Raw genomic sequence first — 13,525 nt, forward strand, 5'->3', positions numbered from 1 at the left:
TCATCTATCAAACTTATTAAGTAATAATTATCTCCCTGATTAGAGAAGGGGAGAAAATTGGGTAGAAGCATGGAAGATTAAAATATAGGGAAGGACTATCTCTGAAGGCTCTGTTGGCAAGTACACTGCTGAATGCAGTGCTGAGACATATGCACATCAGAAAGATTCAAACTGCTGCCTCCACTGTGCTGACTTAGCTGAGTCAACCAGATAGTGGTGAAAAATTTAATACTGTTTTCAATGCCTTGAGCAAGTTCAAAAATCAGCCAGGGTGTCCATTCTGATAACTTACCAGTGACTCCTTCAGGGTAGTGCACATGTATTATTACCAGGTTGATGGAGGATCAGCTTGATCACAATGTTTCCTTCTCAGAGTTTCTGCTGGCATTCATATCTAGGTTCACACTTGAAGAATAGTTAACTTGGGTCAGATACTGGCCCTGTGGAATCATACCCCAGGATGGGTCAGCATCGCCAACAGACAAAGGAAGAAAACTGGAAAAAAGAATTTAGCAGGTTCACTCTTTGGCATTCTTCACTTCCTCATTGTCTCTCCACAACCTTTTCTGCAGGCACAGTGTCAGGCTTCCATATGTATAACAGATGGCTTCTAGCTCTACATCTTGACCGTCTCTCTTGACTCCTTTGCTATCAATCTGCCTATCTCTTAGCAATTCCTGAATGAGCCATAGCCTTCTCCAACTTAACATTGGGAAGATTGAAGATTATCCCATGTCAAAAACTGTGATTTCTTGCCACTGATCCCATTTCCTGTCCATTCATTCAGGCTGAACCATGTGAAACTTTGTGTTCTGTTCACTTATCCTGAACTTTGATCCTCAGAACGTATCCACCGTCAATTCTGTCTATTTAAACTGTGCAGCATTGTCTGCTTCTGCTCTAACCTCAGTCCTAACTTACTGTAGCCCTTATCCATGCTTTTGGCATTTCCCCCAAATTATCCTGAAATGTCACCTTGTTCCTACCTTAGCAATATTTTCCAGCTTTGTTTCCACTCCTCCCTTTCAGTCTTATGGCTGGTGTTTTATGCATCTCCAAACTCACTTTCACTGAGGGTGTTAGTGAAATTGACAGAACTGTTGCTGAATTTCAACCTCTTATTTCTTTCTGAATTTCCCATTTCACCACTGTGATCAATTGTAGTGGGTAAAGTAGCCTTTAACCTTTAAATCTCTGCAGTGACCCCATAACAACATTGAGTGACAGGAGACATTCCTAGCGCCCAGCATTGTTAAGGCACAAATGCTGGGAAACTTCCACCTCATTATCCATATTTATGCAGGCTTGATGTTATTTCCTGTGAAAGATTATGGAAGTGTGATGTGTGGGGAGGAGCTAGTGGAAAAGCTCCCTAGCCAGTTGTCCTCCACTATCCACCACTGACCCACCCAAAATCAGGCAGAATGAGAGAGGTGGGAGGGGCAAGAACTCTGCTCTTCCCTATCCAGGTTCACACAATGAAGAATGGGTGCTTGAGTGAGCCAGAAGTGGATGGTTGGCATTTCTGGGTCTGTCACCCAGCCAAGAGTCAGCGTTGTTGAGAACAGGCTAATCAAAAAGATGAATGCCAATGTTTTCTGTTGGATATATGTCAATACCTTGCACAATTGTGATTTTTGTCTTTATGTTTCAATGCACACCTGACAGGCTTGTTTTCACTGAACAGTCTTGAGATCTGTGGCAATTTACTTCCGTGGAGTTATGTCCCTGTAGTTGTGTACACTATTAACAGACCAGCTGTGATATTTATTCAAACATACAGTGTTGCATCACCTATTGCACTTCTAGTGTCTCCAGTTAGGTCAATACACAAAACCTTGACCAGTCTGTTTTCTTGTCACAAGCTGTGCATTTACACATTTTTTCTCTTGGTTCCAATTTAAATCCCCTTCTTCTGTTGGGCCAGTGGGGAGCTGTTGCCTGGTGAGTTTAAAAAGTAGGCTTCTTTCTGAAAAAACAAACTGAATTGTTCAGCACTGGATCTCATTCCATAATTTTTCTAATATTTTACTATTGTCTTCAAAAGAATATGAAGAACAAAGAAAGAATCATTATACATCAAAAAATGTAAGTTGATGGAAATTGCTCCATAAAACATCTTGTGCACTGAGGAGTAACCACCTAAATTCACATCTTCATGTATAAACTCTTCAGCAATAAATAGGGGCCATTAACAGTCTCCTGCGTATGCTTGTATCATGACCATAAGACATAGGAGCAGAAATTAGGCTATTTGGCCCATCGAGTCTGCTCCACCATTTAATCAAGGCTGATACGTTTCTCAACGCCATTCTCCCACTTTCTCACTGTAACCTTTGATCCTCTTACCAATCAAGAACCTATCTATCTTGGTCTTAAATACACTCAATGACCTGGCCTCCACAGCCTTCTGTGGCAAGTAATTTCATAGATTCACCGCTCTCTGGCTAAAGAAGTTTCTCCTCATCTCTGTTCTAAAAGGTCTTCCCTTTACTCTGAGGCTGTGCCCTTGGGTCCTAGTCTCTCCTACTAATGGAAACATCTTCCCCACGTCCACTCTATTCAGGCCTTTCAGTATTCTGTAAGTTTCAATCAGATACCCCCTCGTCCTTCTAAACTCCATCGAGTATAGACCCAGAGTCCTCAAATGTTCCTCATATGTTAAGCCTTTCATTCCTGGGATCGTTCTCGCGAACCTCCTCTGGGCCCTCTCCATGGCCAGAACATCCTTCCTGAGATACAGGGTCTAAAATTGCTCACAATATTCTAAATGTGGTCTGACCAGAGCCTTATAAAGCCTCAGCAGCACATCCCTGCTTTTATATTCTTGTCCTCTCAAAGTAAATGCCAACATTGCATTTGCCTTCCTAACTACTGACTCAACCTGCAAGTTAACCTTAAGAGAATCCTGGACTAGGTCTCCCAAGTCCCTTTGCACTCCAGATTTCTGAATTCTCTCCCCATTTAGAAAATAGTCTATGCCTCTATTCTTCCTACCAAAGTGCATGACCTCACACTTCCCCACATAGTATTCCATCTGCCACTTCTTTGCCAATTCTCCTAACCTGCCTAAATCCTTCTGCAGCCTCCCCGCCTTCTCAATACTACCTGTCCCTCCACCTATCTTTGTATCATCTGCAAACTTAGCCAGAATGCCCTCGGTTCCTTCATTTAGATCATTAATGTATAAAGTGAAAAGTTGTGGTCCCAACACTGACCCTTGCAGAACTCCACTAGTCACTGGCTGCCATCCTGAGAAGGACCCCCTTATCCCCAATCTCTGCCTCCTGCCAGACAGCCAATCTTCTATCCATGCTAGTACCTTGCCTCTAACACAATGGGCTCTTATCTTACTGAGCAGCTTCGTGTGCGGCACCTTGTCAAAGGCCTTCTGGAAGTCCAAGTAGATAACATCCATTGGCTCTCTTTTGCCTAACCTACTCATTACCTCCTCAAAGAATTCTAACAGATTTGTCAGGCATGACCTCCCCTTCATGAAACCATGCTGACTTTGCCCTATTTTACCATGCGCATTCAAGTATTCTGAAATCTCATCCTTAATAATGGACCCTAAAATCTTATCAACAACCGAGGTCAGGCTAATCGGCCTGTAATTTCCCATCTTTTGCCTCACTTCCTCCTTAAACAGTGAGGTTGCATTAGCAATTTTCCAGTCCTCTGGGACCCTCCCTGACTCCAGAGATTCCTGAAAAATCACCACTAATGCCTCCACTATCTCTTCAGTTATCTCCTTCAGAATTCTGGGGTGTAATCCATCTGGTCCAGGTGATTTATCCACCTCCAGACCTTTCAATTTTCCTAGCACCTTCTCCTTGGTAATGGCCACCATACTCACCTCTGCCCCCCGACTCTCTTGAACTGTGGGGATGTTACTCGTGTCTTCCTCCATGAAGACTGCTGCAATGTACCTATTCAGTTTCTCCACCATTTCTTTGTTCCCCATTATTACTTCTCCAACCTAGTTTTCCAGTGGCCCAATGTCCACATTTGCCTCTGTCTTCCTCTTTATATATCTAAAAAAACTCTTGCAATCTTCTTTTATATTACTGACTAGTTTACCCTCATGTTTAATCTTTTCGCTCCTTATTTCTTTTTTAGTTGTCTTCTGTTGGTCTTTGTCGGCTTCCAAATCCCCTGGCTTCCCACTGCTCTTCGCCTCATTGTATGCTTTCTCTTTGGCTTTTATGCTGTCCCTGACTTCCTTGGATTATAGCCCTGAATTATTTACGGATATATTGAACTTTTAAGTAAGGCATGTGTTTTTTGAAAAAGGACCTACAAGTCAAAGCTGGCTGGGACTGTAATCACTTACTGAAAAATTCCTATGTGGGTTATACTTGATCAACTAGTCTAGAGAGAATGGAATGTCACACCTAAAAGTTGTCAAGGCCTACTTCAGACAGAGACACTTCAAAGGAAGAGATGCAATGCAAAAACCTGACTGTAATCCCCTTTGGTTGCGGAGATAATGGAGGCTGATTGCCATCTTCTGTTGAGTTATATCCCAGACTGTGGACATGATCTAAGTTGAAAGAAAGCAGTTTCTGAGAGAAAGGCATGTTTGTTTTTTTTCCCTTCCAGGAATACACAAGAAAGGGAGTTAAAAAGCCAACTGCAACCCTGGTCTATGTGTGTTTGTCTGCTTGTTCTAGTGTTTGCTGTGTCAGTGTGTACAGTGAAGGTCACAGCTGAAGAACATCAACTAGGCATCCCTGTCCTTGCAAGTTAAAAAAGTCTCTGTCTCTGATTGCTGGCAGCAAGTCATAAGTCAGCAAAGCCACAGTCAAAAAGGAAACAGGACAATTCCTTTCAGCTAACTTGCAGAACTAAGAATCTCCAAACCAACTGCTCAACTGCTGAATTCAGCTCTATCTGAATCATCCAACTTAATGGTTGCAATGTTTCACCATCTAGTCCTCATGGACAAACCAAAGACTGATTTGTAAATCTTTTAAAACTTTTGTTTCTGGACTCACTTCTCATTTCTAATCTGTGTGTGGCATTTTAATTATTTTTTTCTTCCATTTTAGTAACTAATAAACTTACTCTTTCTCTGACTCAAGAAAACCTGGTTAAATTGGTGCATTTTAAAGCATAAATACATTTGGACTGCAAAAAGGTATCCACGTGGGAAGGGATCCTTTTTAAGTAAACCTTGTTGCGACCAACCAAGGGGACTGAATAAAGAAGAGGAGCTATTTCAGCCAACCTCACCCGGGAGCATAACAATTTTGGGGAACCTCGCCCAGGGACAGGTCATATCAGTTTGACATACACTGACTCTTCCTGTCCATGTGCACAGAACTGATACAGACGCTCGCAGCTAACTGTACTAATGTATTATGCATGAATAGCAAATAGGATCTAAGTAAATGAGGCACAGCTCAAAAAAATATTAAATGCCATTGATGATGAATACAAAGACACAATGTGTGTCACATGTATGTACCAACAGAAATACCACCACACAAATACATAGGGCAGAATTTTCTGCTCGTCGGGACATCCGACCTGAACCAATGTAAAATGATTCACAATATTTCAGTCAGCGGGCAGGTACAGGAGTCAGCAGTGCGCCCACCGACAATTAAAAGGCCCATTAAGGCCATTAACAATCTAATTGAGTTAAATATTTTGCTGCCCATCCAACCTTATGGTTGGCAACCAGACAAGACGGCCTTTGAATTTTCTTCGAAACCTCATCTACAGACGGGATGAGGTTTTGATCCGTCATTTAAAAAATTTTAAAATTTTCATACTAGTTTTTAACATGTTGCTGCTCATGTGACAGAGTCACATGAGGGGACATGCTTTTCAACATCTTAAAGTGCTTTATTTTTAATTTTTTATATCTTCATCTCCCTGAGGCAGCTTGTGTGAACTTCAGCTTTCGCCCTCCTCCTCCCCACCACACCTCCACCATACAAGCAGCGCTGAGCACTGCAATACGTGTTTCACACTTTGCAGGCCTTAATTGGCCTGCTAGCGTGAAATCACGGCCCAGCCCCAATCGTGGGCAGCGGTCAGCTTCCTGACAACTCCTGCCCGCCCCCAGCAAGCCCACCCAACGAGGTAAAAATTCTGGCCATATATACACAAATTTACATCAACACAGAAACACTCAAGTACACATACACATACATAAGTGCACAAAATTATTTGCATGCACACAAATACACACCCACACAGATATACATGCAGATGCCAAAATATGTACAACACAAACACACAAAGATGCACAGAAAACAATTCATGCACACAAACATATATATACACACTTACACACACATTCATATGCATAAACAGGTTGCATCAAATTACATATCGTGTACAGCACAGAAACAAGCCAGTCGGTCTAACCAGTCCATTTATGACTGACTCAATGCTTCTCCCATCCTTCCTCACCTTACTCTCTCACTTCTCCCTCGTAAGCTTCCCTCAAATGTATCTAAATTAATTGCCTCAACCACTTCCTGTGGTAATGAGTTCTACATTCTCACCTCTCTCTCAATAAAAAAATTTATTCTGACTTCCCTTTTTGATTTCTTGGTGACTATCTTGTATTAATGGCCTCCAGCTTTGCTCTTCCGCAATAGTTGAAACTCTCTGTCAGCTTCATCAATACCTCTCATAATTTTAAAGATCTCTATTAAGTCACCCATCACTCTTCTATTTTCAAGAGAAATGTGACCAAGCCTGTTCATTTTTCCCCCAAAATATATTTTATTTGTAAAAATTATAAAAGTACATTACATAAATGATCAATGCTGTCATTACATTGTGCAAAATAACTTCGGTTCTTCCAATACTGTATGTTACTTACCACATTTACAATTACAGACAATATTTACAATGTTCATTTAATGTCAATAAAAAGGCCAAGGAGTTTCTCACAATTTTCATCCCTTCGATGTACCATGGCTGAAGGGTCTTAGAGAGTAGCCTTTCCCCATTGCGACATTGTGGCAGCTGCCCCAAGCTTTACTGCCTCCAGCCACAGTTAATGTTTATCTTGGGGTGTGTCCCTGGGAATAGTCTGTAGTGCACAGAGTCCTGCATCACAGAGCTGTTTGGGGTGAACCTTGGCAAACTACTACACCTTTTTCCACACCTGTTTTGCAAAGGCACATTCCATAAGAAGGTGGACAACAACCTCTTCCCCACCATAACCACCTTGCTGATAGTTTGCAGAGTGGCTGATGCTCTGGGCATGCAAGAAGGATTCTGTGGGGAGGGCCCTTCACATACCGCCATGTTCACCCTCTCCAGATAGTTATAATCTCCCAGTTCTGCTATCATTCTGAATCTCTTTTGCACCCTCTCCCCTGTCTCTATATCTGTCTTATGATATGATGACCAGGACTGATTACAATACTCAAAGTGTGGTCTATCCAAGGTTTGATACAGGTTATTTATTTTTCAATTTTATCCCTTTAGAAATGGAACCTAGTGCTTGGTTGGATTTGTTAATACCTTTCAACTGTGTTGCAGCATTTATTGATTTGTATATTTGTACTTCCAGATCTCTTTGCTCTTCTACCCCATTTAGATTCTTATTTTCCAAGTAATATGTGACCTTATTATTTTTCTTACCAAACAGTATTTACCTATGTTGAAATTCATTTGCTTTAAGTTTACTAATGACTTCTTGTAATTTATTGAAGTATCTTTCAGTGTTGACTTTCCCTTCCAATTTGGTGCCATCCACAAATTTAGAAATTGTATTCCTGATCCCAAAATCTAAATCATTAATATAAATTGTGAACAACAGTGGGTCCCAGCACTGATCCATGTGGAATACCACTTCCCACTTTCTGTCACTTTCTCCTACTGTCTGCTTTCTATCTTTCCACCAGCCAGCTGTCTATTATGCTGATTGTCCCCTGACACCACCTTTAATCATTGGTCTATTGTGCGGTGTCTTATCAAAGGCCTTTTGGACATCACAATAATTTACCTATCTCATATGAGTAACTCCTAAAGGCACTGTAGAGTCTGAAACAAAAACAGAATTACCTGGAAAAACTCAGCAGTTCTGGCAGCATCGGCGGAGAAGAAAAGAGTTGACGTTTCGAGTCCTCATGACCCTTCGACAGACTGACCACACAGATTATATGGTCACAACTTTGATTCCAATATCTGCAGTGTTAGTTGATTGTTACTCTGAGTTGTAGATGTGGGCTGGAATTGAGCTCAACAATTGTAGTTTAAGAATGTGAAAATCCACTTTTTGCATCAGATGATTAATCCAGTGACTCCTACTAGAAAATGCAGAAAGACACGATGGACGCCTTTCTAATGACTTATGATCAGACAGCATCATTGCCTAGACTCACATATGAAGAATGGTCAATTTGGTGAAATGAAAAGGTGCTGCCAGTGCTTGTGAAACTGTGTCCCTGACTGGAACTGTACCAGCTCCAGCTCCAGCTCCTGCATTTCTGGACCACACCAAGTCTATTGAGTATGGTCAAAAGCATAGGCCAATTTCCTGCATGCAGCATTGAAGCTGTCCTCATATCTTTACTAATGTAAAGTAGGAGGACATAATGTAGGAGCTCATCATTTCCTCATTGGAATGCTGGCTTTGCAGAACACTGCCGGTGACAACTGGAGAAACCTGAAGGATTTCAGCTTTTCCAACATATTTGTGAATTTTCTTGCAAATTGTCCTGATGAGTGCAAGATGAAAAGCTTCAGCAAAAGATTTTTTTTTCAGCTATACTCAAGTTCTGTACTACTAAATTACTATTTATTTGACATTTGTTGCCAGTCTCTTATCCCAGAAGATATCAGCAATGATTACCAAGCCAAGTGATTTATGTTTGTACCTGAAGAGTATTTACAAGCCTTACAGAATGGGGGTTGGAGGCCAAGACTTGAAATCCATGTCGCTCTGCAGATTGAGGTGTTAACAGGTCAGTTTTCCACTCTGTCCCACCCAAGACTCAGGTGGCAAGGGCAGGCGGAATTAGTCACTCTGGGGAGATAATCACACATTTTACGAACTGTGAGGTTAAATTGGTAACCAAGTGACAGATTAATAATGCCTCATTCCCATGAACCTTGAATGAGTGGCAATGTGGGGGGTGGTGTCTGGAGTTACCGTGATCTGACTTTGATCTCTTCTTGTGGGCAGGTTTAACAATTGCTGCTTTACGTCGGGAAGGAGAAAGAAATTTTGTTGCTATACATGGTACACTTGGATACCTCACACTATATGGCAGTGTGATTTGATTCACATAAACAAGTTCTGAGGTTGCTTTCATATTGACTTCGTATTAATTTGGATTCCAGACCCTGGGTGCCTGAAAAACACAAACAAACCTATCCATTAGTCTGCCACTGATATACGAGAGCTGGAAGTGTCAATGTAAGTGCTGGAGCTGGCTCACAGATACTGACCTCCTGGAATGTGAATTGACACAAGGCCAATATAAAAAGAGCATACGTTTTGGCAGAGCTTAATGTTCCTGGTTCATAAAAGTCACACTGACAGTTTTTAACTGTGCAAAAGAACCAGAGTAGCAGCTTCCAGTCAAAGAATGTGGCAGTAGTTATGTTGCCCTGTGACATGTAAAAGAGCCGGCATGGGCTCGATGGGCCGAAGAGCCTCCTTCTGTGCTATTATGACTCTATGTACGACATGTATACCCACAGATGAATCCACATATGTTCAGTCAGAGCTAGTCCCCGTTATCCTCAAATGTTAAAATAGTTGAAGATATATTGATGGTGTTTTGCAGAAAGTACTAGCTCAGAGGGAACACCTTACTGATTATATGCCTTGCTAAATGTTACAGAATGGCATCTGGTTGCACTGTATTCTGTGAGACATTCAGAGCTGTTTAATATATGGGTGTTGGGTATTGCAGGAGAAGCCTTGCCCCCCCATCCCCCACCTGCCTTTGACTATTGATGTGAAAACTGACATCATGTGGATATTGGGTTTCTGGAGAGGAAAGGCTGATTCTGCAAGGCTGATTCTCATTCATGCTATTGTTTTGTTATGCAGGAGAAGGGACTTTGCATATCTAGTATCTGTCACATGGAAAATGTTTCACTTTGTATGGTAATCCTTTAAAGGGGAACAAAAAATTAGGAGATACTGTTATTGAATCGCTGCCACTTATTTCAGTGAGAATTCAGTATCTCCCTCCTTTCATCCCATCAATGGTGGCAAAGCCTACAAACACTTCTTATGCTCTGAAGGAAGTCATTACCTAAATCCTTCTGCCTTTCCGCTTCTCTCTCCACTGGTAGTAACCTCCATGGTGTAAATGGTTTCAGAACTATAGGCAATATGCACCTAAATTACTGATGCAGGATATGTGTTCAGTGGATGAAATTCCCGGAAGCTTGAACGCACAAAATCACCCTCTGTATGTGGTCCCCAGGGCTTCAGAACACACAGCTATAGAGCAAGCAATCAGAAAATCTTGCAAAGTCCTGGTGTAAAGAATCATCAGTACCTAGAATTAATTATGAGACAGCAGAAAGTTACAGAGCACGAGAGCAGAAGGGGTGGATTATGTTAACTGCAACCTGAGCCTGTCTTTTTGTTGCAAATTCACTCAGAGCAAGCTGCGATTGTTTATAAGCTGGAGATGGGACTTTACATATCTGTGGTATGGAATATGTTTTGTATAATAATCCTACTAACAGATGATATTGCACGTTCATCTTCCGTTTATGGTGTTGGACATCAAAAATGGTGAGATTAATGCTGGAATAAAGGAGGTGGTGCAATTGGGATGGAATAAGGAATAAGAGCTGTGTGCAATATTACCAACCAATATTGAACATTTGGTTACAGTAATATTCTCTGCTCAACAGTATATATACATGCTTCCTAGTGGGTGAGTGCACTACAGGGTATGATATTGACCATGAAAATTGTACTTCCATCCATTTGCTAATGAACTTATGGCAGCCACAGCAATAGTGGTGCTAAATTTGCTCTTAGGATTCTTGAGCTATGGTTTCTTATTGCTGTCTAGTAACTTCTACATATTTTATAAAAATTTGTTCACTCATGGGTTGTGTACGTTGCTGGCTAAGTCAGCATTTATTGCCCATCCCTAATTGCCCTTGAGAAGGCGGTTGTGAGCTGCCTTTTTGAATTGCTGCAGTCCATGTGGTGTAGGTACACCCACAGTGCTGTATGGAAGGAAGTTCCAGGATTTTGACCCAGCAACAGTGATGGAACAGCAATATATTTCCAAGTCAGGATGGTGTGTGGATTGGCGGTGAACTTGCTTGTGGTGGTGTACCCGTGTATCTGCTGCCCTTGTCCTTCTAGGTGGTAGAAGTTGTGGGTTTGGAAGGTACTGTCAAAAGAGCCTTGGTGAGTTGCTGCAGTGTACATTGTTGATGGTACACACTGCTGCCACTTTGCATTGGTGGTGGAAGAAATGAAAATTTAAGGTGGTGAATGGGGTGTCAATCAAGTGGGCTGCTTTGTCCTGGATGGTGCCAAGCTTTTTGAATGTTATTGGAGCTGCACTCATCCAGGCAAGCAGGGAGTATTCCATCACACTCCTGACCTGTGCCTTGTAGATGGTGGACAGACTTTGGGGAGTCAGGAGATGAGTTACTCGCTGCAGTATTCCTAGCCTCTGAGCTGCTCTTGTTGCCACAGAATTTATATGGCTAGTCCACGTGCATGAATGTTGGGTGAGGGAAAGTTGCCATAAATACCCTTAAAGTCAAATGGCCATTGTCTAGGCACAGACATGAAAAATGGCCAAATGTGAAATTCCAACAAGAGGGGAACAGGAAATGCAGCATAGAGTATATTTTCCAACCCTGCACTGTTAACTTCAATTTGTATTCCGTTTCAAACACAGCTTCACACAGGTTCAGTGGATTTACTGCACACCACTTTTCAAGTGCATTCATCTTTATTAAACAAAGTTTGCATTTTCCTCCTCACTTTGAGAAAACATAATCTAAATGTTCCCTTGACCCAAGGAGGAGGACAGATTTGCGGCACTTAGCCTATTGACTCTGCTGCTCTGTAACTACCAGGTGAGAAAGTGAGGGATATGTTCCCAGATTTTTAATTAATATAAACCCAGGACCATGGTGCACTCACAACCAAGATTGAAAAAGAGAGATGAGGCTGATCAAAAAGTAATGTTTAGGTAAGGGTAAGCATATATTTTCAATATGCCTAAATTAAAGCATTGGGAATACATTGTCCTTGTTAGAGAGCCAGGATCAGGAACTCTTCAGAGAAGAAATCACCATCAGCATTTGTATTCTACAAACTTAATACTACTACTGCTTGTCTCTTTATTTCAGTTTGTTTTCAAGCTCTGTTTGTGTCCAATTATTGTAAAACAGACTGGGACATAGGGTGAAGCATGGATCAATAAACCTCAGCAAGGCACCACAGTTAAGCAATAAAGATCAGAAAACCATAGGTTTGATCTGCATGGGTGAACACAGGATACAGGCTCAACTGTGATGGTTTTTATTGTTCAATAATTTACTAACACTGTAGGATGGAAATTTCAAGGCTGCACTACGCTAATGTAGCTCTCTGCTTGGCCTGCAGTTCATAATTTCAGTGTTTTACTGCCTTACCTCACACTTAAAGAATGGCCATTGGAACAGAAACTAAAGGGCTGCTGGCTCCCATGGAACTGTATCTCACCAAGAAATTGACTAAACATTCCTAGTGGTCAAAGTATCAAACAACTATTCTTCTCTTTTTTTGGGAATGTGATTTCAGCCAAGTTGCAATTATTCCCCATCTTAAGTTGCCCTGAGATGATGGTGGTGGGGCTTTCTCCTTGACCTGCTGCAGTCCTAGTGGTGATGCTCTTATGAAGGTGTTATGAGATATCTGTTCTCTTCTAATTCTGGTCTATTCAGCATCCCAGATTTTAATCACTCCACCATTAGTGGCTATATTCTTAGCTGCCTGGGCCCTAAACTCTGGGATTTCCTCCTTAAGTCTCTCCACTCCTCTTTCCTCCTTTAAAAAGCTCCTTAAAACCTACATGTTTGACCAAGCTTTTGAACATCTACTTTAATATCTCTTTAATGTGGCTTGGTGTCAAATTTTGTTTGGCAACACTCCTGTGAAGCACCTTGGGATGTTTTACTAATTTAAAGGCACAATATAAATACAAGTTGTTGTCATTGTCAGGCAGGGAATTTCAGTGTATCGACCCAGCAACACTGTGTTATGGGTCAGTGTACTATTACAAACTGAGTCTAGCACCTCATTATCAAATCTACAATCTGTTATATCTCAGTTAGGTCTCAGCAACAACTAAAGTGAGGTTTGCATTCATTTATCTATTACAGCTTCCCCCCGTAACTTCAAAGTCACTTCTACATCATGCCAGCACAGCTGAATCCTTGCAGTTGAGAACACCAAACATAAATTTGCCATATTTATTAGGCCCAGCACCTGGGATGTTCATCAGCATGAAATCATCAGGTAGATTATTCAACCAGAGGCAGAATAAAAGCTAAGCTTGATGAACTT

General features: G+C 41.5%; 1 long non-coding RNA gene across 2 annotated transcripts in view; it reads left to right on the forward strand.

The window, feature by feature from the left end:
• Positions 1-4,880, forward strand: part of LOC121282984 — a 46,935-nt gene extending 42,055 nt beyond the window's left edge. For both annotated transcript variants that reach the window (XR_005944160.1, XR_005944159.1), the window contains exon 3: positions 4,603-4,880. This is a non-coding gene — a long non-coding RNA (uncharacterized LOC121282984). The remainder of the gene's footprint in view (positions 1-4,602) is intronic.
• The last annotated feature ends 8,645 nt before the right edge of the window (positions 4,881-13,525 follow it).

The sequence above is a fragment of the Carcharodon carcharias genome, chromosome 10 (genome assembly GCF_017639515.1).
Source record: "Carcharodon carcharias isolate sCarCar2 chromosome 10, sCarCar2.pri, whole genome shotgun sequence".
In the NCBI taxonomy this organism is placed as follows: Eukaryota; Metazoa; Chordata; class Chondrichthyes; order Lamniformes; family Lamnidae; genus Carcharodon; species Carcharodon carcharias.